Below are 27,929 nucleotides of genomic sequence, written 5' to 3' on the forward strand. Positions count from 1 at the left end.
CCTGTGAGCTGGGTTGGGCGTGGTAGTGTGTGTAACTGTGAGCTGGGTTGGGGCGTGGTAGTGTGTTACCTGTGAGCTGGGTTGGGGCGTGGTAGTGTGCTACCTGTGAGCTGTGTTGGGCGTGGTAGTGTGCTACCTGAGCTGGGTTGGGGCGTGGTAGTGTGTTACCTCTGAGCTCTGTTGGGGCGTTAGTAGGGACGGTAGTGTGTTACCTGTAAGCTGGGTTGGGGCGTGGTAGTGTTGTGTACCTGTAGCTGGGTTGGGTCTGGTAGTGTGTGTTACTGTGAGCTGGGTTGGGGCGTAGGTAGTGTGTGTGTTACCTGTGAGCTGGTTTGAGGCGTGGTAGTGTGTTACCTGTGAGCTGAATAGTTTGGGCGTGGTAGTGTGTGTGTTACCTGAAGCTGGTTTGGGGCGTGGTAGTGTGTGTAACCTGTGAGCTGGGTTGGGGCGTGGTAGTGTGTGTGTTACCTGTGAGCTGGTTTGGGGCGTGGTAGTGTGTGTGTTACCTGTGAGCTGGTTTGGGGCGTGGTAGTGTGTGTGTTACCTGTGAGCTGGTTTGGGGCGTGGTAGTGTGTGTGTTACCTGTGAGCTGGGTTGGGGCGTGGTAGTAGGGACGGTAGTGTGTTACCTGTGAGCTGGGTTGGGGCGTGCTAGTGTGTTACCTGTGAGCTGGGTCAAGAGTAGGGACGGTAGTGTGTTACCTGTGAGCTGGTTTGGGGCGTGGTAGTTTGTTACCTGTGAGCTGGGTTGGGTCGTGGTAGTGTGTTACCTGTGAGCTGGGTTGGGTCGTGGTAGTAGGGACGGTAGTGTGTTACCTGTGAGCTGGGTTGGGGCGTGGTAGTGTGTTACCTGTGAGCTGGGTTGGGGTGTGGTAGTGTGTGTGTTACCTGTGAGCTGGGTTGGGGCGTGGTAGTGTGTGTGTTACCTGTGAGCTGGTTTGGGGCGTCCAAATGTGTGTTTACCTGAGCTGAGTTGGGGCGTGGTAGTGTCAACTGTGAGCTGGGTTGGGGCGTGGTAGTGTGTTACCTGTGAGCTGTGTTGGGGCGTGGTAGTGTGCTACCTGTGAGCTGGGTTGGGGCGTGGTAGTGTGTTACCTCTGAGCTCTGTTGGGGCGTGGTAGTAGGGACGGTAGTGTGTTACCTGTGAGCTGGGTTGGGGCGTGGTAGTGTGTTACCTGTGAGCTGGGTTGGGGTGTGGTAGTGTGTGTGTTACCTGTGAGCTGGGTTGGGGCGTGGTAGTGTGTGTGTTACCTGTGAGCTGGTTTGGGGCGTGGTAGTGTGTGTGTTACCTGTGAGCTGAGTTGGGGCGTGGTAGTGTGTGTGTTAACTGTGAGCTGGGTTGGGGCGTGGTAGTGTGTTACCTGTGAGCTGTGTTGGGGCGTGGTAGTGTGCTACCTGTGAGCTGGGTTGGGGCGTGGTAGTGTGTTACCTCTGAGCTCTGTTGGGGCGTGGTAGTAGGGACGGTAGTGTGTTACCTGTGAGCTGGGTTGGGGCGTGGTAGTGTGCTACCTGTGAGATGGGTTGGGGCGTGGTAGTGTGTGTGTTACCTGTGAGCTGGGTTGGGGCGTGGTAGTGTGTGTGTTACCTGTGAGCTGGTTTGGGGCGTGGTAGTGTGTTACCTGTGAGCTGGGTTGGGTCGTGGTAGTGTGTGTGTTACCTGTGAGCTGGGTTGGGGCGTGGTAGTGTGTTACCTGTGAGCTGGGTTGGGTCGTGGTAGTGTGTGTGTTACCTGTGAGCTGGGTTGGGGCGTGGTAGTGTGTGTGTTACCTGTGAGCTGGTTTGGGGCGTGGTAGTGTGTGTGTTACCTGTGAGCTGGTTTGGGGCGTGGTAGTGTGTGTGTTACCTGTGAGCTGAGTTGGGGCGTGGTAGTGTGTGTGCTACCTGAGCTGGGTTGGGGCGTGGTAGTGTGTTACCTGTGAGCTGGGTTGGGGCGTGGTAGTGTGCTACCTGTGAGCTGGGTTGGGGCGTGGTAGTGTGCTACCTGTGAGCTGGGTTGGGCGTGGTAGTGTGTTACCTGTGAGCTGGGTTGGGGCATGGTAGTGTGCACCTGTGAGCTGGGTCCGTGGTAGTGTGTTACCTGTGAGCTGGTTTGGGGCGTGGTAGTGTGTTACCTGTGAGCTGGGTTGGGGTGGGTAGTGTGTTACCTGTGAGCTGGTTTGGGGCGTGGTAGTGTGTTACCTGTCCCGCTGGGTTGGGGTGTGGTAGTGTGTTACCTGTGAGTTGGTTTGGGGCGTGGTAGTAGGGACGGTGTCCTGGATGAGGGGAGGTACAGGGGGATGTAGCTGGTGTCCACAGACGGCATGCTGGGGGTCCGGCTCACTGGGGACACCTGGTGGTGCAGGTTCCTGCAAACAAACACACACAGCACAGAGAAAGAGAGACAGACAGAGAGAATATTAACACACACAGGGGTGTGAGAGGTGTGTGAGAGGTGCGAGAGATGAGGGGTGAGAGAGGGCTGAGAGGTGTGAAAGGGGTATGAGGTGTGAAAGGGGTATGAGGTGTGAAACGGGCATGAGGGGTGAGAGGGAAGGGAGGGGCGGGAGGGGAAGGAGAGGTGAAAGGGGCGAGGGAGGCGAGAGGGGCGAGATCCAGTGTATTGGTGGAGGTGGGCCTCACCCCTTGTTGACGATGGGAGGCGAGGTGGGGGACAGGGAGGGGCAGGGCCTCTTGAGGGGCGGTTGGTCATCATCGTCGTCCTCTGAGGAGCTGTCCAGGGTCAGGTCGATCACCTCTACCTTCATCCTACTACTGCCCCGTTGTGGGAACGAGCTCCTCTGCTCCCCTACCGCCGACCGGTGCAAGCCTGGGGGAGAGAGACACGGGAAACAATCAAATCAATATAGCATATATATTTACACACCCCAGCCTAGAGCAAGTGGCAACACAGTGGAATAGTCATGAGACATATAGTGTAATGATAACAAGCCAGAATAATATCATCTAACACAACGAGAGACACTGGGTTTGCAGCCTGTTGTTCCAGCACTGTTCTAACACACATTCTGATACAAGGTCCAACAGACAGAGTAGTGGAATCAGGTATGTTAAAAGCTGCAGGGCTGGACCAAAAGCCTGCCCTTACACAGCGCCTCTCTCACCTTCCAGTCCGTTGCTGTAGGAGGCTGACGAGACCTCCTGTACTTCCTTCTTTGTCCTCATGGGGGCCCAGTAGCCATCCTCCTTAAACTGGATCTCATCACAGTCTACACAGCTGTTCAGGATCTCCATAAACAACCTGGACAAGACAGACACACAGAAACAACAGTGTGAAGGTATACTGTACATGCAATGTCTTCACGTTGTGTTGCGGTCATTGTGTGTACGGTGTTATTCACGTTGTGTTACAGTCAGTGTGTACGGTGTTATTCACGTTGTGTTACAGTCAGTGTGTGTACAGTGTTATTCATGTTGTTTACATGGTGTGTGTAAATACATCTATACGCTACAGATTGTATAAAATAGAAAAGACCATCTGAATCTGTATAACTGAATAGAGTGGACTTGTATACAGTATAACTGAATAGAGTGGACTTGTATACAGTATAACTGAATAGAGTGGACTTGTATACAGTATAACTGAATAGAGTGGACTTGTATAACTGAATAGAGTGGACTTGTATACAGTATAACAGAATAGAGTGGACTTGTATACAGTATAACTGAATAGAGTGGACTTGTATACAGTATAACTGAATAGAGTGGACTTGTATACAGTATAACTGAATAGAGTGGACTTGTATACAGTATAACTGAATAGAGTGGACTTGTATACAGTATAACTGAATAGAGTGGACTTGTATACAGTATAACTGAATAGAGTGGACTTGTATACAGTATAATAATAGAGTGGACTTGTATACAGTATAACTGAATAGAGTGGACTTGTATAACAATAGTTGTATACAGTATAACTGAATAGAGTGGACTTGTATACAGTATAACTGAATAGAGTGGACTTGTATACAGAGTGGACTTGTATACAGTATAACAGAATAGAGTGGACTTGTATAACTGAATAGAGTGGACTTGTATACAGTATAACTGAATAGTGGACTTGTATACTGAATAGAGTGGACTTGTATACAGTATAACTGAATAGAGTGGACTTGTAATACTTGTATAACTGAATAGAGTGGACTTGTATACAGTATAACTGAATAGAGTGGACTTGTATACAGTATAACAGAATAGAGTGGACTTGTATACAGTATAACAGAATAGAGTGGACCTGTATACAGTATAACTGAATAGAGTGGACTTGTATAACAGAATAGAGTGGACTTGTATACAGTATAACTGAATAGAGTGGACTTGTATACAGTATAACTGAATAGAGTGGACTTGTATAACTGAATAGAGTGGACATACAGTATAACTGAATAGAGTGGACTTGTATACAGTATAACTGAATAGAGTGGACTTGTATACAGTATAACTGAATAGAGTGGACTGTATAACTGAATAGGTGGACTTGTATACAGTATAACTGAATAGAGTGGACTTGTATACAGTATAACTGAATAGAGTGGACTTGTATACAGTATAACTGAATAGAGTGGACTTGTATACAGAATAGAGTGGACTTGTATAACTGAATAGAGTGGACTTGTATAACTGAATAGTATAACTGAATAGAGTGGACTTGTATACAGTATAACTGAATAGAGTGGACTTGTATACAGTATAACTGAATAGAGTGGACTTGTATACAGTATAACTGAATAGAGTGGACTTGTATACAGTATAACTGAATAGAGTGGACTTGTATACAGTATAACTGAATAGAGTGGACTTGTATACAGTATAACTGAATAGAGTGGACTTGTATAACTGTATAACTGGACCTGTATGGACAGTATAACTGAATAGAGTGGACCTGTATACAGTATAACAGAATAGAGTGGACTTGTATACAGTATAACAGAATAGAGTGGACTTGTATAACTGAATAGAGTGGACTTGTATACAGTATAACAGAATATAGTGGACCTGTATACAGTATAACTGAATAGAGTGGACTTGTATACAGTATAACAGAATATAGTGGACTTGTATAACTGAATAGAGTGGACCTGTATACAGTATAACAGAATAGAGTGGACTTGTATACAGTATAACAGAATATAGTGGACTTGTATAACTGAATAGAGTGGACCTGTATACAGTATAACAGAATAGAGTGGACTTGTATACAGTATAACAGAATAGAGTGGACTTGTATAACTGAATAGTGGACTGTATACAGTATAACAGAATATAGTGGACTTGTATACAGTATAACAGAATAGAGTGGACTTGTATACAGTATAACTGAATAGAGTGGACTTGTATACAGTATAACTGAATAGAGTGGACTTGTATACAGTATAACTGAATAGAGTGGACTTGTATACAGTATACCTGAGAAGGTTGTTTTTGTACATACTGTAGGTCAACTAGCGGAATCCCGTCCTATGGTTGGATGTGACTATCTGGATTCAATACCATTTCATGTTTGAAGAACACAACCACAGACCGTTCAACTCAACAACCCCCCAGCTAAGCACAAATTCATGCTGCTAATCAACTATTCTCAACTTCCTGTTTATTTAGATCACTGTTCACCCAAAATGTCACCCTATGGGCGAATATTGAATTTGTGCAGAAAAATAAGTTGGTTGCAACTGGAGCCATGTAAATAATTGTTGGGCTACACATTTGAAACCCATCAGGTCTGATGTGACCATTAAAGTCTGAAACTGGGCACAGAAAATAAAGAAACGAAACCCAGAGGAATGGGCACGTTCCCGGATGATGTGCTTCTTTCCAGCCTAAAATTAAGAAAATCTGCACAAAATTGTAGGGACTCCGCCACAAGTTTCTGTGATACAGTATAATAACATCGATGTATACAGTATACACAGTGCCTTCAGAAAGTATTCATACCCCTTGACTTATTCCACATTTTGTTGTGTTACAGCCTGAATTCAAAATGGATTAAATAGATTTTTCCCCACCTCACCCATACAATACCCCATAATGACATCACAATCCCCATAATGACATCACAATACCCCATAATGACATCACAACACCCCATAATGACATCACAATACCCCATAATGACATCACAATACCCCATAATGACATCACAGCACCCCATAATGACATCACAGCACCCCATAATGACATCACAGCACCCCATAATGACATCACAGCACCCCATAAGGACAAAGTGAAAACATGTTTTTAGACATTTTTGCACATTTATTGAAAATTAAATACAGAAATATCTCACTTACATAAGTATTCACACCCCGAGTCCATACTTTGCAGAAGTTCCTTTGGCAGTGATTACAGTAGAGTAAGTCTCTGAGATTTCCACACCTGTGCAACATTCTTCCATTTTTCCTTTCAAAATTCTTCAAGCTTTGTCAATTGGTTTTTAATCATTGCTAGACAATAATTTTCAGGTCTTGCCATAGATTTTCAAGTAGATTGAAGTCAAAACTGTAACTAGGCCACTCATGAACATTCACTGTCTTCTTGTTAAGCAACTCCAGTGTAGATTTGGCCTTGTGTTTTTGTCCTACTGAAATGTGAATTCATCTCTGGTGGAAAGCAGACAACCTGGTTTTCCTCTAGGATTGTTCCTGTGTTTAGCTCCATTCTGTTTATTTTTTATCCTGAAATACTCCCCCAGTCCTTAACGATTACAAGCATACCCATAACATGATGCAACCACCACTATGCTTGAAAATATGGAGAGTGGTACTCAGTAATGTGTTCTATTGAATTTGCCCCAAACATAACACTTTGTATTCAGGACAAAAATATAATTGCTTTGCAACATTGTTTGTATTATTACTTTAGTGCCGTGTTGCAAACAGGATGCATGTTTTGGAATATTTTTTATTCTGTACAGATTTCCTTCTTTTCACTCATTTAGGTTAGTATTGTGGCATACCTACAATGTTGTTGATCCATCCTCAGTTTTCTCCTATCACAGCCATTCAACTCTGTAACTGTTTTATAGTCACCATTGGTCTCATGGTGAAAATCCCCAGCGGTTTCCTTCCTCTCCGGCAACTGAGTTAGGAAGGACACCTGTATCTCTGTAGTGACTGGGTGTATTGATACACCATCCAAAGTGTAATTACTAACTTTACCATGCTCAAAGGGATATTCAATGTCTGCATTTAAAAAATATATATAAATATTTTTTTTACCAATCTACCTATAGGTGTACTTCTTTGCGAGGCATTGGAAAACTTCTCTTGTCTTTGTGGTTGAATCTGTATTTGAAATTCACTGCTCGACTGAGGGACCTTACAGATAATTGTATGTGTGGGTGTACAGAGATGAGGTAGTCATTCATTTAACAATAGTGCATCTAAAACTATTATTGAGTTCACGCAACTTATTTGTGACTTGTTCAGCACATTTTTACTCCTGAACTTATTTAGGCTTGCCATGACCAAGGGGTTTGAATACTCACTGACTCAAGACATTGCAGCATTTCATTTTTTATTCATTACTACTACAAAAAACATACTTCCACTTTGACATTATGGGGTACTTCCAGTGCACTTTGACATTATGGGGTATTGTGTGTAGGCCAGTGCACTTTGACATTATGGGGTATTGTGTGTAGACCAAGACATTATGCAGCTTTTCATTATGGGGTATTGTGTGTAGAAACACTTTGACATTATGGAGTACTTTGACATTATGGGGTATTGTGTGTAGGCCAGTGCACTTTGACATTATGGGGTATTGTGTGTAGACCAGTGACAATTAAAATAAATAATGTAATCCATTTAAATTCAGGCTGTAACGCAACAACATGTGGAATAAGTGAAGGGGCTTGAATCCTTTCTGAAGGCCCGTAGGACCACTATGTTCTGTATTAAATAGAGACACTAAGAGCTGGTACAGGCTTGTGGGTCTCACCCGTCAATGATGAGATGTTCGTAGGGGCTTTCTTATCACAGACGGGACAAACCCAGGTGGGTTTCTTCTCATTCATCTGGATGTACAGCGTAGCGTCGAAACACTGCAGGTGGGAACACGTCAGCGCCCGGCACGGGATCATCAGACGCATCTTCCCCAGCTGCACACACACACACACACACACACACACACACACACACACACACACACACACACACACACACACACACACACACACACACACACACACACACACACACACACACACACACACACACACACACACACACAGTAGTTAAACGGTGATAGGGGTATTGAGACAAGTCGGGACACACACAGTAAAGCACAGTAATAGGGGTATTAAGACAGAGTGTGTGTGTTTACCGGACAGAGGAGGGACACACGCAGGCTGGTGGTGGCGATTTCACTGTCTGGATCTGCAGTTAGCTTCTCTTTGACTGCAGGGGGACAGAGAACAGCATGAAGAAGAAGCAGCAATCATGACCACCTATACAAGATCTGCACAAGCCTCTACAGTACATGAACACTTCACATGGAATATAGTACAGAGCGCCATGACAATACAGAACGAGACACCTGGTTTCAACAGGCCAGAACTAAATATGTAGCTAGATACACGTGTGTCATGGACCCGTTCAGCCAGATCCATACATTTAACCTAGCATGCTAACAGTGCTAACAGTGTGTCATGGACCCGTTCAGCCAGATCCATACATTTAACCTAGCATGCTAACAGTGCTAACAGTGTAAACAGTGTGTCATGGACCCGTTCAGCCAGATCCATACATTTAACCTAGCATGCTAACAGTGCTAACAGTGTAAACAGTGTGTCATGGACCCGTTCAGCCAGATCCATACATTTAACCTAGCATGCTAACAGTGCTAACAGTGTAAACAGTGTGTCATGGACCCGTTCAGCCAGATCCATACATTTAACCTAGCATGCTAACAGTGCTAACAGTGTGTCATGGACCCGTTCAGCCAGATCCATACATTTAACCTAGCATGCTAACAGTGCTAACAGTGTAAACAGTGTGTCGTCCTGGCAACCCTTACTGAGATCCATACATTTAACCTAGCATGCTAACAGTGCTAACAGTGTAAACAGTGTGTCGTCCTGGCAACCCTTACTGAGTGCTCTGGAATGGTCTGGGTTCCTGATGCCTTTGGACCGTAGTCTCTGCAACAGCACTGTGGACGACTGCTGCTTGACCAGGTACACCGCCATAGAGTAGCTCTGAAAACACAGAAGGTGCTGTAGGGTTGTTAAAATCACTCTCTTTTTCATCCAGATCACTGCACTTTTCTACCGCACTTTTATTCATGTGTTTTTGCCCCACTGTTCTTACCAAACCAAAACATTATTTATACAGAGCATTTCTTACGTCTAAGTGCTTAAAACATCAAATAAATTGGCCTCCCGAGTGGCGCAGATGTCTAATATAGATCTAAGGCATCTGTATCGCAGTGCTTGAGGCACCAATATAGACCCGGGTTTCGATCCCGGGCCATCCTCGACCGGGAGACCCATGAGGGCGGTGCACAACTGAGCTACACAGGCCCAGCCCATGAGGGCGGTGCGTCCGGATTAGGGGAGGGTTTGGCCGGCCGGCATGTCCTTGTCCCATAGCGCTCTAGCGACTCCTGTGGCGGGCCGGGTGCAGTGTACGCTGACACGGTCGCCAGGTGCACGGTGTTTCCTCCGACACATTGGTGCGGCTGGCTTCCGGGTTAAGCGAGTAATGTGTCAAGAAGCAGTGCGGCTAGGCGGGGTCGTGTTTCAGAGGACGCGTGGCTCTCGACCTTTCACCTCTCCCGAGTCCGTATGGGAGTTGCAACGATGGGACAAGACTAACTACCAATTGGATACCAGGAATTTGGGTAGAACAGGGGGCAATAATAAATAAATTAAAACATTTAAAACATTCAATTTAAAAAATATATATAAAAATACAACATAATAAAAAGGTCAGAAACTAAACGTTTTCTAGAAATGTTTACAATTTCTTACAATCAAATTAAGAGAATTTTTAATGTATCAATCTTATCATATCTTACCCTTCCAACCTCTGAGGTCCAAGACACCACAATGGTGTTGGGGACTGTGGTGGATAGTCTGACCACTGAGGTAATGTTGATGGGCCGGCTGGGGCGCTTCGGCTCCACACCGTTTTTCGTTGGAGGAAGATAACCCTGAGAGGAGGGGAGAGAGGGATAGAGAAAGAGAGAGGGAGGGAGAGAGGAGAGGGGAGAGACAGGTGGAGGGAGAGAGAGAGAGGGAGGGAGAGAGAGAGGGGGAGAAAGAGAGGGGGAAAAGTCAAACCACATCTCAATCAAATGTTTATTGTAATTGAAGGTATGGTTTGTTTAACTAGCAGGACTGCAGTACTGTACAGTGTGTAACTAGCAGTACTGTACAGTGTGTAACTAGCAGTACTGTACAGTGTGTAACTAGCAGTACTGTACAGTGTGTAACTAACAGTAACTAACAGTACTGTACAGTAGCAGTAACTAACAGTAACTAGCAGTACTGTACAGTGTGTAACTAACAGTACTGTACAGTGTGTAACTAGCAGTACTAACAGTACAGTGTGTAACTAGCAGTAACTAACAGTACTAGTAGTAGTGTGTAACTAACAGTAACTAACAGTAACTAGCAGTACTGTACAGTGTGTAACTAGCAGTAACTAACAGTACTGTACAGTGTGTAACTAACAGTAACTAGCAGTACTGTACAGTGTGTAACTAACAGTACTGTACAGTGTGTAACTAGCAGTAACTAACAGTACAGTGTGTAACTAGCAGTAACTAACAGTACTGTACAGTGTGTAACTAACAGTACTGTACAGTGTGTAACTAACAGTACAGTGTGTGTAACTAACAGTACAGTGTGTGTAACTAACAGTACTGTACAGTGTGTAACTAACAGTACTGTACAGTGTGTAACTAACAGTACTGTACAGTGTGTAACTAGCAGTAATCTACAGTGTGTAACTAGCAGTACTGTACAGTGTGTAACTAGCAGTAACTAACAGTAACTAGCAGTACTGTACAGTGTGTAACTAACAGTACTGTACAGTGTGTAACTAGCAGTACTGTACAGTGTGTAACTAGCAGTAACTAACAGTAACTAGCAGTACTGTACAGTGTGTAACTAGCAGTAACTAACAGTAACTAGCAGTACTGTACAGTGTGTAACTAACAGTACTGTACAGTGTGTAACTAACAGTACTGTACAGGGTGTAATAAACAGTACTGTACAGTGTGTAACTAGCAGTACTGTACAGTGTGTAACTAACAGTAACTAACAGTACTGTACAGTGTGTAACTAACAGTACTGTACAGTGTGTAACTAGCAGTACTGTACAGTGTGTAACTAGCAGTAACTAACAGTGTGTAACTAGCAGTACTGTACAGTGTGTAACTAGCAGTACTGTACAGTGTGTAACTAGCAGTACTGTACAGTGTGTAACTAACAGTACTGTACAGTGTGTAACTAACAGTAACTAGCAGTACTGTACAGTGTGTAACTAACAGTACTGTACAGTGTGTAACTAACAGTACTGTACAGTGTGTAACTAATAGTACTGTACAGTGTGTAACTAACAGTAACTTAGTGTGTAACTAACAGTACTGTACAGTGTGTAACTAACAGTAACTAACAGTACTGTAGAGTGTGTAACTAGCAGTACTGTACAGTGTGTAACTAGCAGTAACTAACAGTACAGTGTGTAACTAGCAGTAACTAACAGTACTGTACAGTGTGTAACTAACAGTACTGTACAGTGTGTAACTAACAGTACAGTGTGTGTAACTAACAGTACAGTGTGTGTAACTAACAGTACTGTACAGTGTGTAACTAACAGTACTGTACAGTGTGTAACTAGCAGTACTGTACAGTGTGTAACTAGCAGTACTGTACAGTGTGTAACTAGCAGTACTGTACAGTGTGTAACTAGCAGTAACTAACAGTAACTAGCAGTACTGTACAGTGTGTAACTAGCAGTAACTAACAGTAACTAGCAGTACTGTATAGTGTGTAACTAGCAGTAACTAACAGTAACTAACAGTACTGTACAGTGTGTGTAACTAACAGTACAGTGTGTGTAACTAACAGTACTGTACAGTGTGTAACTAGCAGTAACTAACAGTAACTAGCAGTACTGTATAGTGTGTAACTAGCAGTACTGTACAGGGTGTAATAAACAGTACTGTACAGTGTGTAACTAACAGTAACTAACAGTACTGTACAGTGTGTAACTAACAGTAACTAGCAGTACTGTACAGTGTGTAACTAGCAGTACTGTACAGTGTGTAACTAACAGTACTGTACAGTGTAACTAGCAGTACTGTAACTAACAGTACTGTACAGTGTGTAACTAGTAGTACTGTACAGTGTGTAACTAGCAGTACTGTACAATGTGTAACTAACAGTAACTAGCAGTACTGTACAGTGTGTAACTAACAGTACTGTACAGTGTGTAACTAACAGTACAGTGTGTGTAACTAACAGTACAGTGTGTGTAACTAACAGTACTGTACAGTGTGTAACTAGTAGTACTGTAAAGTGTGTAACTAGCAGTACTGTACAGTGTGTAACTAGTAGTACTGTACAGTGTGTAACTAGCAGTACTGTACAATGTGTAACTAACAGTAACTAGCAGTACTGTACAGTGTAAACTAACAGTAACTGTACAGTGTGTAACTAACAGTAACAGTAACTACAGTACTGTACAGTGTGTAACTAGCAGTACTGTAGTGTGTAACTACAGTACTGTACAGTGTGTAACTCAACAGTACAGTGTGTAACTAGCAGTACAGTGTGTGTAACTAGTAACAGTACTGTACAGTACTGTACAGTGTAACTAGCAGTACTGTACAGTGTGTAACTAGCAGTACTGTACAGTGTGTGTAACTAACAGTACTGTACAGTGTGTGTAACTAACAGTACTGTACAGTGTGTAACTAACAGTACTGTACAGTGTGTGTAACTAGCAGTACTGTACAGTGTGTAACTCACAGTACTGTACAGTGTGTAACTAGCAGTACTGTACAGTGTGTAACTAGCAGTAACTAACAGTAACTAAAAGTACTGTACAGTGTGTAACTAGCAGTACTGTACAGTGTGTAACTAGCAGTACTGTACAGTGTGTAACTAGCAGTACTCAGTACAGTGTGTAACTAGTGTAACTAACAGTAACTAGCAGTACTGTACAGTGTGTAACTAACAGTACTGTACAGTGTGTAACTAGCAGTACTGTACAGTGTAACTAACTAGCAGTACTGTACAGTGTGTAACTAGCAGTACTGTACAGTGTGTAACTAACAGTAACTAACAGTACTGTACAGTGTGTAACTAACAGTAACTAGTACTGTACAGTGTGTAACTAACAGTACTGTACAGTGTGTAACTAACAGTACTGTACAGTGTGTAACTAACAGTAACTACAGTACTGTACAGTGTGTAACTAACAGTAACTTACAGTACTGTACAGTGTGTAACTAACAGTAACTAACAGTACAGTGTGTAACTAGCAGTACAGTGTGTAACTAACAGTACAGTAACTAACAGTACAGTGTGTAACTAACAGTAACTAACAGTACTGTACAGTGTGTAACTAGCAGTACTGTACAGTGTGTAACTAACAGTACTGTAAAGTGTGTAACTAACAGTACAGTGTGTAACTAATAGTAACTAACAGTACTGTACAGTGTGTAACTAACAGTAACTAGCACTACTGTACAGTGTGTAACTAGCAGTAACTAACAGTACAGTGTGTAACTAAGTACAGTAACTAGCAGTACTGTACAGTGTGTAACTAGCAGTACTGTACAGTGTGTAACTAACAGTACTGTACAGTGTGTAACTAACAGTAACTAGCAGTACTGTACAGTGTGTAACTAACAGTACTGTACAGTGTGTAACTAGCAGTACTGTACAGTGTGTAACTAACAGTACTGTACAGTGTGTAACTAGCAGTACTGTACAGTGTGTAACTAGCAGTACTGTACAGTGTGTAACTAACAGTACTGTACTGTACAGTGTGTAACTAACAGTACTGTACAGTGTGTAACTAACAGTACTGTACAGTGTGTAACTAACAGTACTGTACAGTGTGTAACTAACAGTACTGTACAGTGTGTAACTAACAGTAACTAACAGTACTGTACAGTGTGTAACTAACAGTAACTAGCAGTACTGTACAGTGTGTAACTAACAGTACTGTACAGTGTGTAACTAACAGTACTGTACAGTGTGTAACTAACAGTACTGTACAGTGTGTAACTAACAGTAACTAGCAGTACTGTACAGTGTGTAACTAACAGTACTGTACAGTGTGTAACTAACAGTACTGTACAGTGTGTAACTAACAGTAACTAACAGTACAGTGTGTAACTAACAGTACTGTACAGTGTGTAACTAACAGTAACTAACAGTACAGTGTGTAACTAACAGTAACTAACAGTACTGTACAGTGTGTAACTAACAGTAACTAACAGTACTGTACAGTGTGTAACTAACAGTAACTAACAGTACTGTACAGTGTGTAACTAACAGTACTGTACAGTGTGTAACTAGCAGTAACTGTAACTAACAGTACTGTACAGTGTGTAATAGCAGTAACTAACAGTACTGTACAGTGTGTAACTAGCAGTAACTAACAGTAACTAACAGTACTGTAGTGTGTAACTAACAGTACAGTGTGTGTAACTAACAGTACTGTACAGTGTGTAACTAACAGTACTGTACAGTGTGTAACTAGCAGTAACTAACAGTAACTAGCAGTACTGTACAGTGTGTAACTAGCAGTACTGTACAGTACTGTACAGTGTAACTAAACAGTACTGTACAGTGTGTAACTAACAGTAACTAACAGTACTGTACAATGTGTAACTAACAGTAACTAGCAGTACTGTACAGTGTGTAACTAGCAGTACTGTACAGTGTGTAACTAGCAGTACTGTACAGTGTGTAACTAACAGTAACTAACAGTACTGTACAGTGTGTAACTAACAGTACTGTACAGTGTGTAACTAGCAGTACTGTACAGTGTGTAACTAGCAGTACTGTACAGTGTGTAACTAGTAGTACTGTACAGTGTGTAACTAGCAGTACTGTACAATGTGTAACTAACAGTAACTAGCAGTACTGTAACAGTAACAGTAACTAGCAGTACTGTACAGTGTGTAACTAACAGTAACTTACAGTGTGTAACTAACAGTAACTAACAGTACTGTACAGTGTGTAACTAGCAGTACTGTACAGTGTGTAACTAACAGTACTGTACAGTGTGTAACTCACAGTACTGTACAGTGTGTGTAACTCACAGTACTGTACAGTGTGTGTAACTCACAGTACTGTACAGTGTGTAACTCACAGTACTGTACAGTGTGTGTAACTCACAGTACTGTACAGTGTGTGTAACTCACAGTACTGTACAGTGTGTAACTACAGTACTGTACAGTGTGTGTAACTCACAGTACTGTACAGTGTGTAAACTCAGCAGTACTGTACAGTAACTAACAGTACTGTACAGTGTGTAACTAGCAGTACTGTACAGTGTGTAACTAGCAGTACTGTACAGTGTGTAAATAACTAAGTAACTAACAGTAACTAACAGTACTGTACAGTGTGTAACTAGCAGTACTGTACAGTGTGTAACTAGCAGTACTGTACAGTGTGTAACTAAAAGTACTGTACAGTGTGTAACTAGCAGTAACTAACAGTAACTAGCAGTACTGTACAGTGTGTAACTAGCAGTACTGTACAGGGTGTAACTAACAGTACTGTACAGTGTGTGTAACTAGCAGTACTGTACAGTGTGTAACTAGCAGTACTGTACAGTGTGTAACTAACAGTAACTAACAGTACTGTACAGTGTGTAACTAACAGTAACTAGCAGTACTGTACAGTGTGTAACTAACAGTACTGTACAGTGTGTAACTAACAGTACTGTACAGTGTGTAACTAACAGTACTGTACAGTGTGTAACTAACAGTAACTTACAGTACTGTACAGTGTGTAACTAACTAACAGTAACTAAGTACAGTACAGTGTGTAACTAACAGTAACTAACAGTACAGTGTGTAACTAGCAGTACAGTGTGTAACTAACAGTACAGTGTGTAACTAACAGTACAGTGTGTAACTAACAGTAACTAACAGTACTGTACAGTGTGTAACTAGCAGTACTGTACAGTGTGTAACTAACAGTACTGTACAGTGTGTAACTAACAGTACTGTACAGTGTGTAACTAACAGTACTGTACAGTGTGTAACTAGCAGTACTGTACAGTGTGTAACTAACAGTAACTAACAGTACTGTACAGTGTGTAACTAACAGTAACTAACAGTACTGTACAGTGTGTAACTAACAGTACTGTACAGTGTGTAACTAACAGTACTGTACAGTGTGTAACTAACAGTACTGTACAGTGTGTAACTAACAGTACTGTACAGTGTGTAACTAACAGTAACTGTACAGTACTGTACAGTGTGTAACTAACAGTACTAACAGTACAGTGTGTAACTAACAGTACTGTACAGTGTGTAACTAACAGTACAGTGTGTAACTAACAGTACAGTGTGTAACTACTGTACAGTAACTAACAGTACTGTACAGTGTGTAACTAGCAGTACTGTACAGTGTGTAACTAACAGTACTGTACAGTGTGTAACTAACAGTACAGTGTGTAACTAACAGTAACTAACAGTACTGTACAGTGTGTAACTAACAGTAACTAACAGTACTGTACAGTGTGTAACTAACAGTAACTAACAGTACTGTACAGTGTGTAACTAACAGTAACTAGCAGTACTGTACAGTGTGTAACTAGCAGTACTGTACAGTGTGTAACTAACAGTACTGTACAGTGTGTAACTAACAGTAACTAGCAGTACTGTACAGTGTGTAACTAACAGTACTGTACAGTGTGTAACTAGCAGTACTGTACAGGGTGTAACAAACAGTACTGTACAGTGTGTAACTAGCAGTACTGTACAGTGTGTAACTAGCAGTACTGTACAGTGTGTAACTAACAGTAACTAACAGTACTGTACAGTGTGTAACTAACAGTACTGTACAGTGTGTAACTAACAGTACTGTACAGTGTGTAACTAACAGTACTGTACAGTGTGTAACTAACAGTAACTAGCAGTACTGTACAGTGTGTAACTAACAGTACTGTACAGTGTGTAACTAACAGTACTGTACAGTGTGTAACTAACAGTACTGTACAGTGTGTAACTAACAGTAACTAGCAGTACTGTACAGTGTGTAACTAACAGTACTGTACAGTGTGTAACTAACAGTACTGTACAGTGAGTAACTAACAGTAACTAACAGTACTGTATAGTGTGTAACTAACAGTAACTAACAGTACAGTGTGTAACTAACAGTAACTAACAGTACAGTGTGTAACTAACAGTACTGTACAGTGTGTAACTAACAGTAACTAACAGTAACAGTACTGTACAGTGTGTAACTAACAGTACTTACAGTGTGTAACTAACAGTACTGTACAGTGTGTAACTAACAGTACTGTACAGTGTGTAACTAACAGTAACTAGCAGTACTGTACAGTGTGTAACTAACAGTACTGTACAGTGTGTAACTAACAGTACTGTACAGTGAGTAACTAACAGTAACTAACAGTACTGTATAGTGTGTAACTAACAGTAACTAACAGTACAGTGTGTAACTAACAGTAACTAACAGTACAGTGTGTAACTAACAGTAACTAACAGTACTGTAGAGTGTGTAACTAACAGTAACTAACAGTACTGTAGAGTGTGTAACTAACAGTAACTAACAGTACTGTAGAGTGTGTAACTAACAGTACTGTACAGTGTGTAACAAAATCAGTAACTAACAGTAACTAACAGTACTGTACAGTGTGCAATTAGCAGTAACTAACAGTACTGTACAGTGTGTAACTAGCAGTAACTAACAGTAACTAACTGTACTGTACAGTGTGTACCTAGCAGTAACTAACAGTAAAACAGATGTCAGGGTTATGTTTCTACTAACAGTACTGTACAGTGTGTAACTAGATGTCAGTAACTAACAGTACTGTACAGTGTGTAACTAAAACAGTACTGTACAGTGTTATGTTTCTACTAACAGTACTGTACAGTGTGTAACTATGCAGTAACTAACAGTACAGTGTGTCACTAACAGTACTGTACAGTGTGTAACTAACAGATGTCAGTGTTATGTTTCACTAACAGTACAGTGTGTCACTAACAGTACTGTACAGTGTGTAACTAACAGTACTGTACAGTGTGTAACTAACAGACTGTACAGTGTGTAACTAACAGTACTGTACAGTGTGTAACTAACAGTACAGTGTGTAACAGTACAGTGTGTAACTAACAGTACTGTACAGTGTGTAACTAACAGTACAGTGTGTAACTAACAGTACAGTGTGTAACTAGCCGTACTGTACAGTGTGTAACTAAACAGTAACTAACAGATGTACAGTGTGTAACTAACAGTACTGTACAATGTGTAACCCCTATCAGTAACTAACAGTAACTAACAGTACTGGGCAGGGTTATGTTTCTACCCCTACAGTGTGTAACTAGCAGTAACTAGTACAGTAACTAACAGTACTGTACAGTGTGTAACTAACAGTAACTAACAGTACAGTGTGTAACTAACAGTACTGCACAGTGTGTAACTAACAGTACAGTACAGTGTGTAACTAGCAGTACTGCACAGTGTGTAACTAACAGATGTCAGGGTGTGTTTCTACTAACAGATGTCAGTGTGTTTCCACTAACAGATGCAGTGTGTAGAGTTGTGTTTCTTACCGGGAGGTTGCATGGCAGATGTCAGGTTCACCTTCACACAAGACAGATTGGGCGGAAAGTGGTCTTCCTGAGGACAACTCGTCTCAGACAGATGTCAAAATTTGCACACACACACACACAATAATGGGCATATTGCAATGAAGAATGGCCACTAGATTATGTCCAGGGTGATCTCTCGGTAAACCATCAATACATGCAAAATTCACCTGCACAGCTCATCTCAATTGCATCCAGCATTGGCCACCCCCTAAAACAGATGTCAGGGTTATGTTTCTACCCCTAAAACAGATGTCAGGGTTATGTTTCTACCCCTAAGACAGATGTCAGGGTTATGTTTCTACCCCTAAGACAGATGTCAGGGTTATGTTTCCACCCCTAAGACAGATGTCAGGGTTATGTTTCCACCCCCTAAAACAGATGTCAGGGTTATGTTTCTACCCCTAAAACAGATGTCAGGGTTATGTTTCTACCCCTAAGACAGATGTCAGGGTTATGTTTCTACCCCCTAAGACAGATGTCAGGGTTATGTTTCCACCCCTAAAACAGATGTCAGGGTTATGTTTCTACCCCCAGATAAGACAGATGTCAGGGTTATGTTTCCACCCCCTAACCCCTCCCTAAGACAGATGTCAGGGTTATGTTTCCACCCCCTAAGACAGATGTCAGGGTTATGTTTCCACCCCTAAGACAGATGTCAGGGTTATGTTTCTACCCCCTAAGACAGATGTCAGGGTTATGTTTCCACCCCCTAACCCCTCCCTAAGACAGATGTCAGGGTTATGTTTCTACCCCCTAAGACAGATGTCAGGGTTATGTTTCTACCCCCTAAAACAGATGTCAGGGTTATGTTTCTACCCCTAAGACAGATGTCAGGGTTATGTTTCCACCCCTAAAACAGATGTCAGGGTTATGTTTCCACCCCCTAAAACAGATGTCAGGGTTATGTTTCTACCCCCTAAGACAGATGTCAGGGTTATGTTTCCACCCCCTAAAACAGATGTCAGGGTTATGTTTCTACCCCCTAAGACAGATGTCAGGGTTATGTTTCTACCCCCTAAGACAGATGTCAGGGTTATGTTTCTACCCCCTAAGACAGATGTCAGGGTTATGTTTCCACCCTCAAAGATGTCAGAGCCTTAGACCACAGCTAAGACAGATGTCAGCCTTAGACCACCTAAGACAGATGTCAGGGTTATGTTTCTACCACAGCTAAGACAGATGTCAGGGTTAGTTTCACAGCTAAGACAGATGTCAGGGCCTTAGTTTCACAGCTAAGACACAGAGCCTTAGACCACAGCTAAGACGCAGAGCCTTAGACCACAGCTAAGACGCAGAGCCTTAGACCACAGCTAAGACGCAGAGCCTTAGACCACAGCTAAGACGCAGAGCCTTAGACCACAGCTAAGACTGAGACGCAGAGCCTTAGACCACAGCTAGCACTGAGACGCAGAGCCTTAGACCACAGCTAGCACTGAGACGAAGAACCTTAGACCACAGCTAGCACTGAGACGCAGAGCCTTAGACCACAGCTAGCACTGAGACGCAGAGCCTTAGACCACAGCTAGCACTGAGACACAGAGCCTTAGACCACAGCTAGCACTGAGACGCAGAGCCTTAGACCACAGCTAGCACTGAGACGCAGAGCCTTAGACCACAGCTAGCACTGAGACGCAGAGCCTTAGACCACAGCTAGCACTGAGAACAGCCATGTCCTCTGTCTAGTATAAAGCATGGTAACAGCCATGTCCTCTGTCTAGTATAAATCATGGTAACAGCCATTTCCTCTGTCTAGTATAAATCATGGTAACAGTCACTTCCTCTATATAGTATAAAGCATGGTAACAGCCCTTTCCTGTGTCTAGTATAAAGCATGGTAACAGCCATGTCCTCTGTCTAGTATAAAGCATGGTAACAGCCATTTCCTCTGTCTAGTATAAATCATGGTAACAGTCACTTCCTCTATATAGTATAAAGCATGGTAACAGTCACTTCCTCTGTCTAGTATAAATAATGGTAACAGTCACTTCCTCTATATAGTATAAATCATGGTAACAGCCCTTTCCTGTGTCTAGTATAAATCATGGTAACAGTCACTTCCTGTGTCTAGTATAAATCATGGTAACAGTCACTTCCTCTGTCTAGTATAAATAATGGTAACAGTCACTTCCTCTATATAGTATAAATCATGGTAACAGCCCTTTCCTGTGTCTAGTATAAATCATGGTAACAGTCACTTCCTGTGTCTAGTATAAATCATGGTAACAGTCACTTCCTCTGTCTAGTATAAAGCATGGTAACATTCACTTCCTCTGTCTAGTATAAATCATGGTAACAGTCACTTCCTCTGTCTAGTATAAATCATGGTAACAGTCACTTCCTCTGTCTAGTATAAAGCATGGTAACAGCCATTTCCTCTGTCTAGTATAAAGCATGGTAACATTCACTTCCTCTGTCTAGTATAAATCATGGTAACAGTCACTTCCTCTGTCTAGTATAAAGCATGGTAACAGTCACTTCCTCTGTCTAGTATAAATCATGGTAACAGTCACTTCCTCTGTCTAGTATAAAGCATGGTAACAGTCACTTCCTCTGTCTAGTATAAAGCATGGTAACAGTCACTTCCTCTGTCTAGTATAAAGCATGGTAACAGTCACTTCCTCTGTCTAGTATAAATCATGGTAACAGTCACTTCCTCTGTCTAGTATAAAGCATGGTAACAGCCATTTCCTCTGTCTAGTATAAAGCATGGTAACAGTCACTTCCTCTGTCTAGTATAAATCATGGTAACAGTCACTTCCTCTGTCTAGTATAAAGCATGGTAGCAGTCACTTCCTCTGTCTAGTATAAATCATGGTAACAGTCACTTCCTCTGTCTAGTATAAAGCATGGTAACATTCACTTCCTCTGTCTAGTATAAATCATGGTAACAGTCACTTCCTCTGTCTAGTATAAAGCATGGTAACAGTCACTTCCTCTGTCTAGTATAAATCATGGTAACAGTCACTTCCTCTGTCTAGTATAAAGCATGGTAACAGTCACTTCCTCTGTCTAGTATAAAGCATGGTAACAGTCACTTCCTCTGTCTAGTATAAAGCATGGTAACAGTCACTTCCTCTGTCTAGTATAAATCATGGTAACAGTCACTTCCTCTGTCTAGTATAAATCATGGTAACAGTCACTTCCGTGGTCCTTCTGTAGCTCAGTTGGTAGAGCATGGCGCTTGTAACGCCAGGGTAGTGGGTTCGATCCCCGGGACCACCCATACGTAGAATGTATGCACACATGACTGTAAGTCGCTTTGGATAAAAGCGTCTGCTAAATGGCATATATTATTATTATTATATTAGTATAAATCATGGTAACATCCACATAGTGGTTGTAGTATAGTGGGAGGATATATATTGATCAGGACCTACATAATGGTTGTAGTATAGTGGGAGGATATATATTGATCAGGACCTACATAATGGTTGTAGTATAGTGGGAGGATATATATTGATCAGGACCTACATAATGGTTGTAGTATAGTGGGAGGATATATATTGATCAGGACCTACATAGTGGTTGTAGTATAGTGGGAGGATATATATTGATCAGGACCTACATAGTGGTTGTAGTATAGTGGGAGGATATATATTGATCAGGACCTACATAATGGTTGTAGTATAGTGGGAGGATATATATTGTGGGTTGTAGTATAGTGGATATATATTGATCAGGACCTACATAGTGGTTGTAGTATAGTGGGAGGATATATATTGATCAGGACCTACATAGTGGTTGTAGTATAGTGGGAGGATATATATTGATCATGACCTACATAGTGGTTGTAGTATAGTGGGAGGATATATATTGATCAGGACCTACTAGTGGTTGTAGTATAGTGGGAGGATATATATTGATCAGGATATATATTGATCAGGACCTACATAATGGTTGTAGTATAGTGGGAGGATATATATTGATCAGGACCTACATAGTGGTTGTAGTATAGTGGGAGGATATATATTGATCAGGACCTACATATTGGTTGTAGTATAGTGGGAGGATATATATTGATCAGGACCTACATAGTGGTTGTAGTATAGTGGGAGGATATATATTGATCAGGACCTACATAGTGGTTGTAGTATAGTGGGAGGATATATATTGATCAGGATATATATTGATCATGACCTACATAGTGGTTGTAGTATAGTGGGAGGATATATATTGATCAGGACCTACATAGTGGTTGTAGTATAGTGGGAGGATATATATTGATCAGGACCTACATAGTGGTTGTAGTATAGTGGGAGGATATATATTGATCAGGACCTACATAGTGGTTGTAGTATAGTGGGAGGATATATATTGATCAGGACCTACATAGTGGTTGTAGTATAGTGGGAGGATATATATTGATCAGGACCTACATAGTGGTTGTAGTATAGTGGGAGGATATATATTGATCAGGACCTACATAGTGGTTGTAGTATAGTGGGAGGATATATATTGATCAGGACCTACATAGTGGTTGTAGTATAGTGGGAGGATATATATTGATCATGACCTACATAGTGGTTGTAGTATAGTGGGAGGATATATATTGATCAGGACCTACATAATGGTTGTAGTATAGTGGGAGGATATATATTGATCATGACCTACATAGTGGTTGTAGTATAGTGGGAGGATATATATTGATCATGACCTACATAGTGGTTGTAGTATAGTGGGAGGATATATATTGATCAGGACCTACATAGTGGTTGTAGTATAGTGGGAGGATATATATTGATCAGGATATATATTGATCAGGACCTACTAGTGGTTGTAGTATAGTGGGAGGATATATATTGATCAGGACCTACATAGTGGTTGTAGTATAGTGGGAGGATATATATTGATCAGGACCTACATATTGATTGTATATATTGATCAGGATATATATTGATCAGGACCTACATAGTGGTTGTAGTATAGTGGGAGGATATATATTGATCAGGACCTACATAGTGGTTGTAGTATAGTGGGAGGATATATATTGATCAGGACCTACATAATGGTTGTAGTATAGTGGGAGGATATATATTGATCAGGACCTACATAGTGGTTGTAGTATAGTGGGATGATATATATTGATCAGGACCTACATAGTGGTTGTAGTATAGTGGGAGGATATATATTGATCAGGACCTACATAGTGGTTGTAGTATAGTGTGATGATATATATTGATCATGACCTACATAGTGGTTGTAGTATAGTGGGAGGATATATATTGATCAGGACCTACATAGTGGTTGTAGTATAGTGGGAGGATATATATTGATCAGGACCTACATAATGGTTGTAGTATAGTGGGAGGATATATATTGATCAGGATATATATTGATCAGGACCTACATAGTGGTTGTAGTATAGTGGGAGGATATATATTGATCAGGACCTACATAGTGGTTGTAGTATAGTGGGAGGATATATATTGATCAGGACCTACATAGTGGGAGGATATATATTGATCAGGACCTACATAGTGGTTGTAGTATAGTGGGAGGATATATATTGATCAGGACCTACATAGTGGTTGTAGTATAGTGGGAGGATATATATTGATCAGGACCTACATAGTGGGAGGATATATATTGATCAGGACCTACATAGTGGTTAATAGAATCCTACTAGAAGTAGAACAAGGAGTTCTATCAACTGACCGTAATTGAACTTGTACTGTGAAGTCACATTTGGTCCCCGAGATGTCCCTGAAAAACACAGACAGACATTAAAAGGGTTGGTAGGGTACATGGTAGGGTAGAGGGTTGGTAGGGTATAGGGTAGAGGGTTGGTAGGGTACATGGTAGCGTAGAGGGTTGGTAGGGTACATGGCAGGGTAGAGGGTTGGTAGGGTACATGGTAGGGTAGAGGGTTGGTAGGGTACATGGTAGGGTAGAGGGTTGGTAGGGCACATGGTAGGGTAGAGGGTTGGTAGGGTAGAGGGTAGAGGGTTGGTAGGGTACATGGTAGGGTAGAGGGTTGGTAGGGTACATGGCAGGGTAGAGGGTTGGTAGGGTACATGGTAGGGTAGAGGGTTGGTAGGGTACATGGCAGGGTAGAGGGTTGGTAGGGTAGAGGGTTGGTAGGGTACATGGTAGGGTAGAGGGTTGGTAGGGTACATGGCAGGGTAGAGGGTTGGTAGGGTAGAGGGTTGGTAGGGTACATGGTAGGGTAGAGGGTTGGTAGGGTACATGGTAGGGTAGAGGGTTGGTAGGGTACATGGCAGGGTAGAGGGTTGGTAGGGTAGTGGGTTGGCAGGGTACATGGTAGGGTAGAGCGTTGGTAGGGTAGAGGGTTGGTAGGGTACATGGTAGGGTAGAGGGTTGGTAGGGTACATGGTAGGGTAGAGGGTTGGTAGGGTACATGGTAGGGTAGAGGGTTGGTAGGGTACATGGTAGGGTAGAGGGTTGGTAGGGTACATGGTGGGGTAGAGGGTTGGTAGGGTACATGGTGGGGTAGAGGGTTGGTAGGGTAGAGGGTTGGTAGGGTACATAGTAGGGTAGAGGGTTGTTAGGGTAGAGGGTTGGTATGGTACATGGTATGGTAGAGGGTTGGTAGGGTAGAGGGTTGGTAGGGTACATGGTAGGGTAGAGGGTTGGTAGGGTAGAGGGTTGGTAGGGTACATGGTATGGTAGAGGGTTGGTAGGGTAGAGGGTTGGTAGGGTACATGGTAGGGTAGAGGGTTGGTAGGGTACATGGTATGGTAGAGGGTTGGTAGGGTACATGGTATGGTAGAGGGTTGGTAGGGTAGAGGGTTGGTAGGGTACATGGTAGGGTACATGGTAGTATAGAGTACGTTGGTAGGGTAGAGGGTAGGTAGGGTACATGGTAGTATAGGGTACATGGTAGTAAAGTGTATATGGTAGGGTAGAGGGTAGGTAGGGTACGTTGGTAGGGTAGAGGGTAGGTAGGGTACATGGTAGTATAGAGTACGTTGGTAGGGTAGAGGGTAGGTAGGGTACATGGTAGTATAGAGTACGTTGGTAGGGTAGAGAGTTGGTAGGGTACATTGGTAATATAGAGTACGTTGGTAGGGTAGAGGGTTGGTAGGGTACGTGGTAGGGTAGAGGGTTGGTAGGGTACATTGGTAATATAGAGTACGTTGGTAGGGTAGAGGGTTGGTAGGGTACATTGGTAATGTAGGGTACATGGTAGTAAAGTGTATATGGTAGGGTAGAGGGTAGGTAGGGTACGTTGGTAGGGTACGTGGTAGTATAAGGTACATGGTAGGATAGAGGGTAGGTAGGGTACGTTGGTAGGGTACATGGTAAGGTAGAGGGTAGGAAGGGTCCATTGGTAGGGTAGAGGGTAGGTAGGCTAGGTGATAGGGTCCATGGCAGTATAGGGTCCATGGTAGGGTAGAGGGTAGGTAGGGTACGATGGTAGGCCACTTGGTAGTATAGAGTACATTGTAGGGTAGAAGGTAGGTAGGGTAGAGGGTAGGTAGGGTACGTTGGTAGGGTAGAGGGTAGGTAGGGTACGTTGGTAGTATAGGGTACATGGTAGGGTAGACGGTAGGTAGGCTACGTTGGTAGGGTAGAGGATAGGTAGGGTACGTTGGTAGGGTACATGGTAGTATAGGGTACATGGTAGGGTAGAGGGTAGGTAGGGTACCTTGATAGGGTACATGGTAGTATAGGATACATGGCAGGGTAGAGGGTAGGCAGGGTACATTGATAGGGTACATGGTAGTATAGGATACATGGTAGGGTAGAGGGTAGGCAGGGTACGTTGGTAGGGTACATGGTAGTATAGGATACATGGCAGGGTAGAGGGTAGGCAGGGTATGTTGGTAGGGTACGTGGTAGAGCAGAGGGTTTGAGTGTCTCTTACATTGAGCTGCTAATCTGTTGGACTTGCTGCGGCGTTAGTGCGAACGCAAAACACGTTTCCTGAAACCGCTGGCTGTTGTCCGATGCTGCAGAAAGAGAGAGAGACAGAGAGAAACACAGAGGGAGAGAGACAGAGAGAATAAGAGAGAGCGAGAGAGAGAGAGAAAGAGAAACACAGAGTGAGAGAGAGAGCGAGAGACAGAGAGAAACACAGAGGGAGAGAGCGAGAGAGAGTGAGAGAGAGAACGAGAGAGAGAGAGTGAGAGAACGAGAGAGCGAGAGAACGAGACAGAGCGAGACAGAGAGAGAGAGAGAGAGAGAGAGCGAGAGAGAGAGAGAGAGAGAGAGCGAGAGAGAGCGAGAGAGAGAGCGAGAGAGAGCGAGAGCGAGAGAGCGAGAGAGAGCGAGAGAGAGCGAGAGAGAGCGAGAGAGAGAGAGAGAGAGAGAGCGAGCGAGAGAAAGAGCGAGAGAGAGTGAGATGGAGACAGAGAGCGAGAGAGACAGAGAGCAAGAGAGAAAGAGACGGAGACAGAGAGCGAGAGAGGAAGAGAGTGAGAGAGAGGAGGTACTGGTTAGTGATAAGTGAGGGGAACTGTAGAGGACAGTGAACAATCAGAAGAACAATCTGGCCTTTATGGCCATGTACTCTTATAATCTCCACCCGGCAGAGCCAGAAGAGGACTGGCCACCCCTCGGAGCCTGGTTCTTCTCTAGGTTTCTTCCTAGATTCCTGTCTTTCTAGGGAGTTTTTCCTAGCCACCGTGCTTCTACATCTGCATGGCTTGCTGTTTGAGGTTTTAGCCTGGGTTTCTGTCCAAGCACTTTGTGACATCAGCTGATGTAAAAGGGGCTTTTTAAATACATTTGATTGATTGATTGATTGAACAGAGGCGTAGTCTCTTTTCAGTGAGAGGTCTGTTCACTCAACCGATCAGACGATACAGGGTCCTCTACCCACAACAGGGATGGTTGTTCTTCACACCAGTTATCCTCCAGACAGACTTCTCAAAACAAAACTGGCTACCAGGAACGCTCTGAGAAAAGGAGGGGTGTGCTATCTTGTCATCGATGCCAGTAGAAATGGGGGCTTCAGCAATACGGAACGTGTAATACAGTCAATTGGTAGGGTGACAGTACAGTTTGAACCTCGCACGGGCAGAGATCCTAAGAAAAACACAGATCAAAAGACCGTTTTGTCTCGTCGTCATTCACCTCCTCAACAAACTGGGTCCTTGTACAGCCTTGGGCTTGGTGGAGTGGTGTAGTGCAACAGTGGGGCGCCAAAGTGCTGCC

At 42.8% G+C, this 27,929-nt stretch overlaps 1 pseudogene; it reads right to left on the reverse strand.

Moving 5' to 3' along the window:
• LOC124019828 overlaps positions 1-27,929 on the reverse strand; it is a 50,853-nt pseudogene that overhangs the window by 5,424 nt on the left and 17,500 nt on the right.

Source organism: Oncorhynchus gorbuscha, unplaced genomic scaffold (genome assembly GCF_021184085.1).
Source record: "Oncorhynchus gorbuscha isolate QuinsamMale2020 ecotype Even-year unplaced genomic scaffold, OgorEven_v1.0 Un_scaffold_692, whole genome shotgun sequence".
In the NCBI taxonomy this organism is placed as follows: Eukaryota; Metazoa; Chordata; class Actinopteri; order Salmoniformes; family Salmonidae; genus Oncorhynchus; species Oncorhynchus gorbuscha.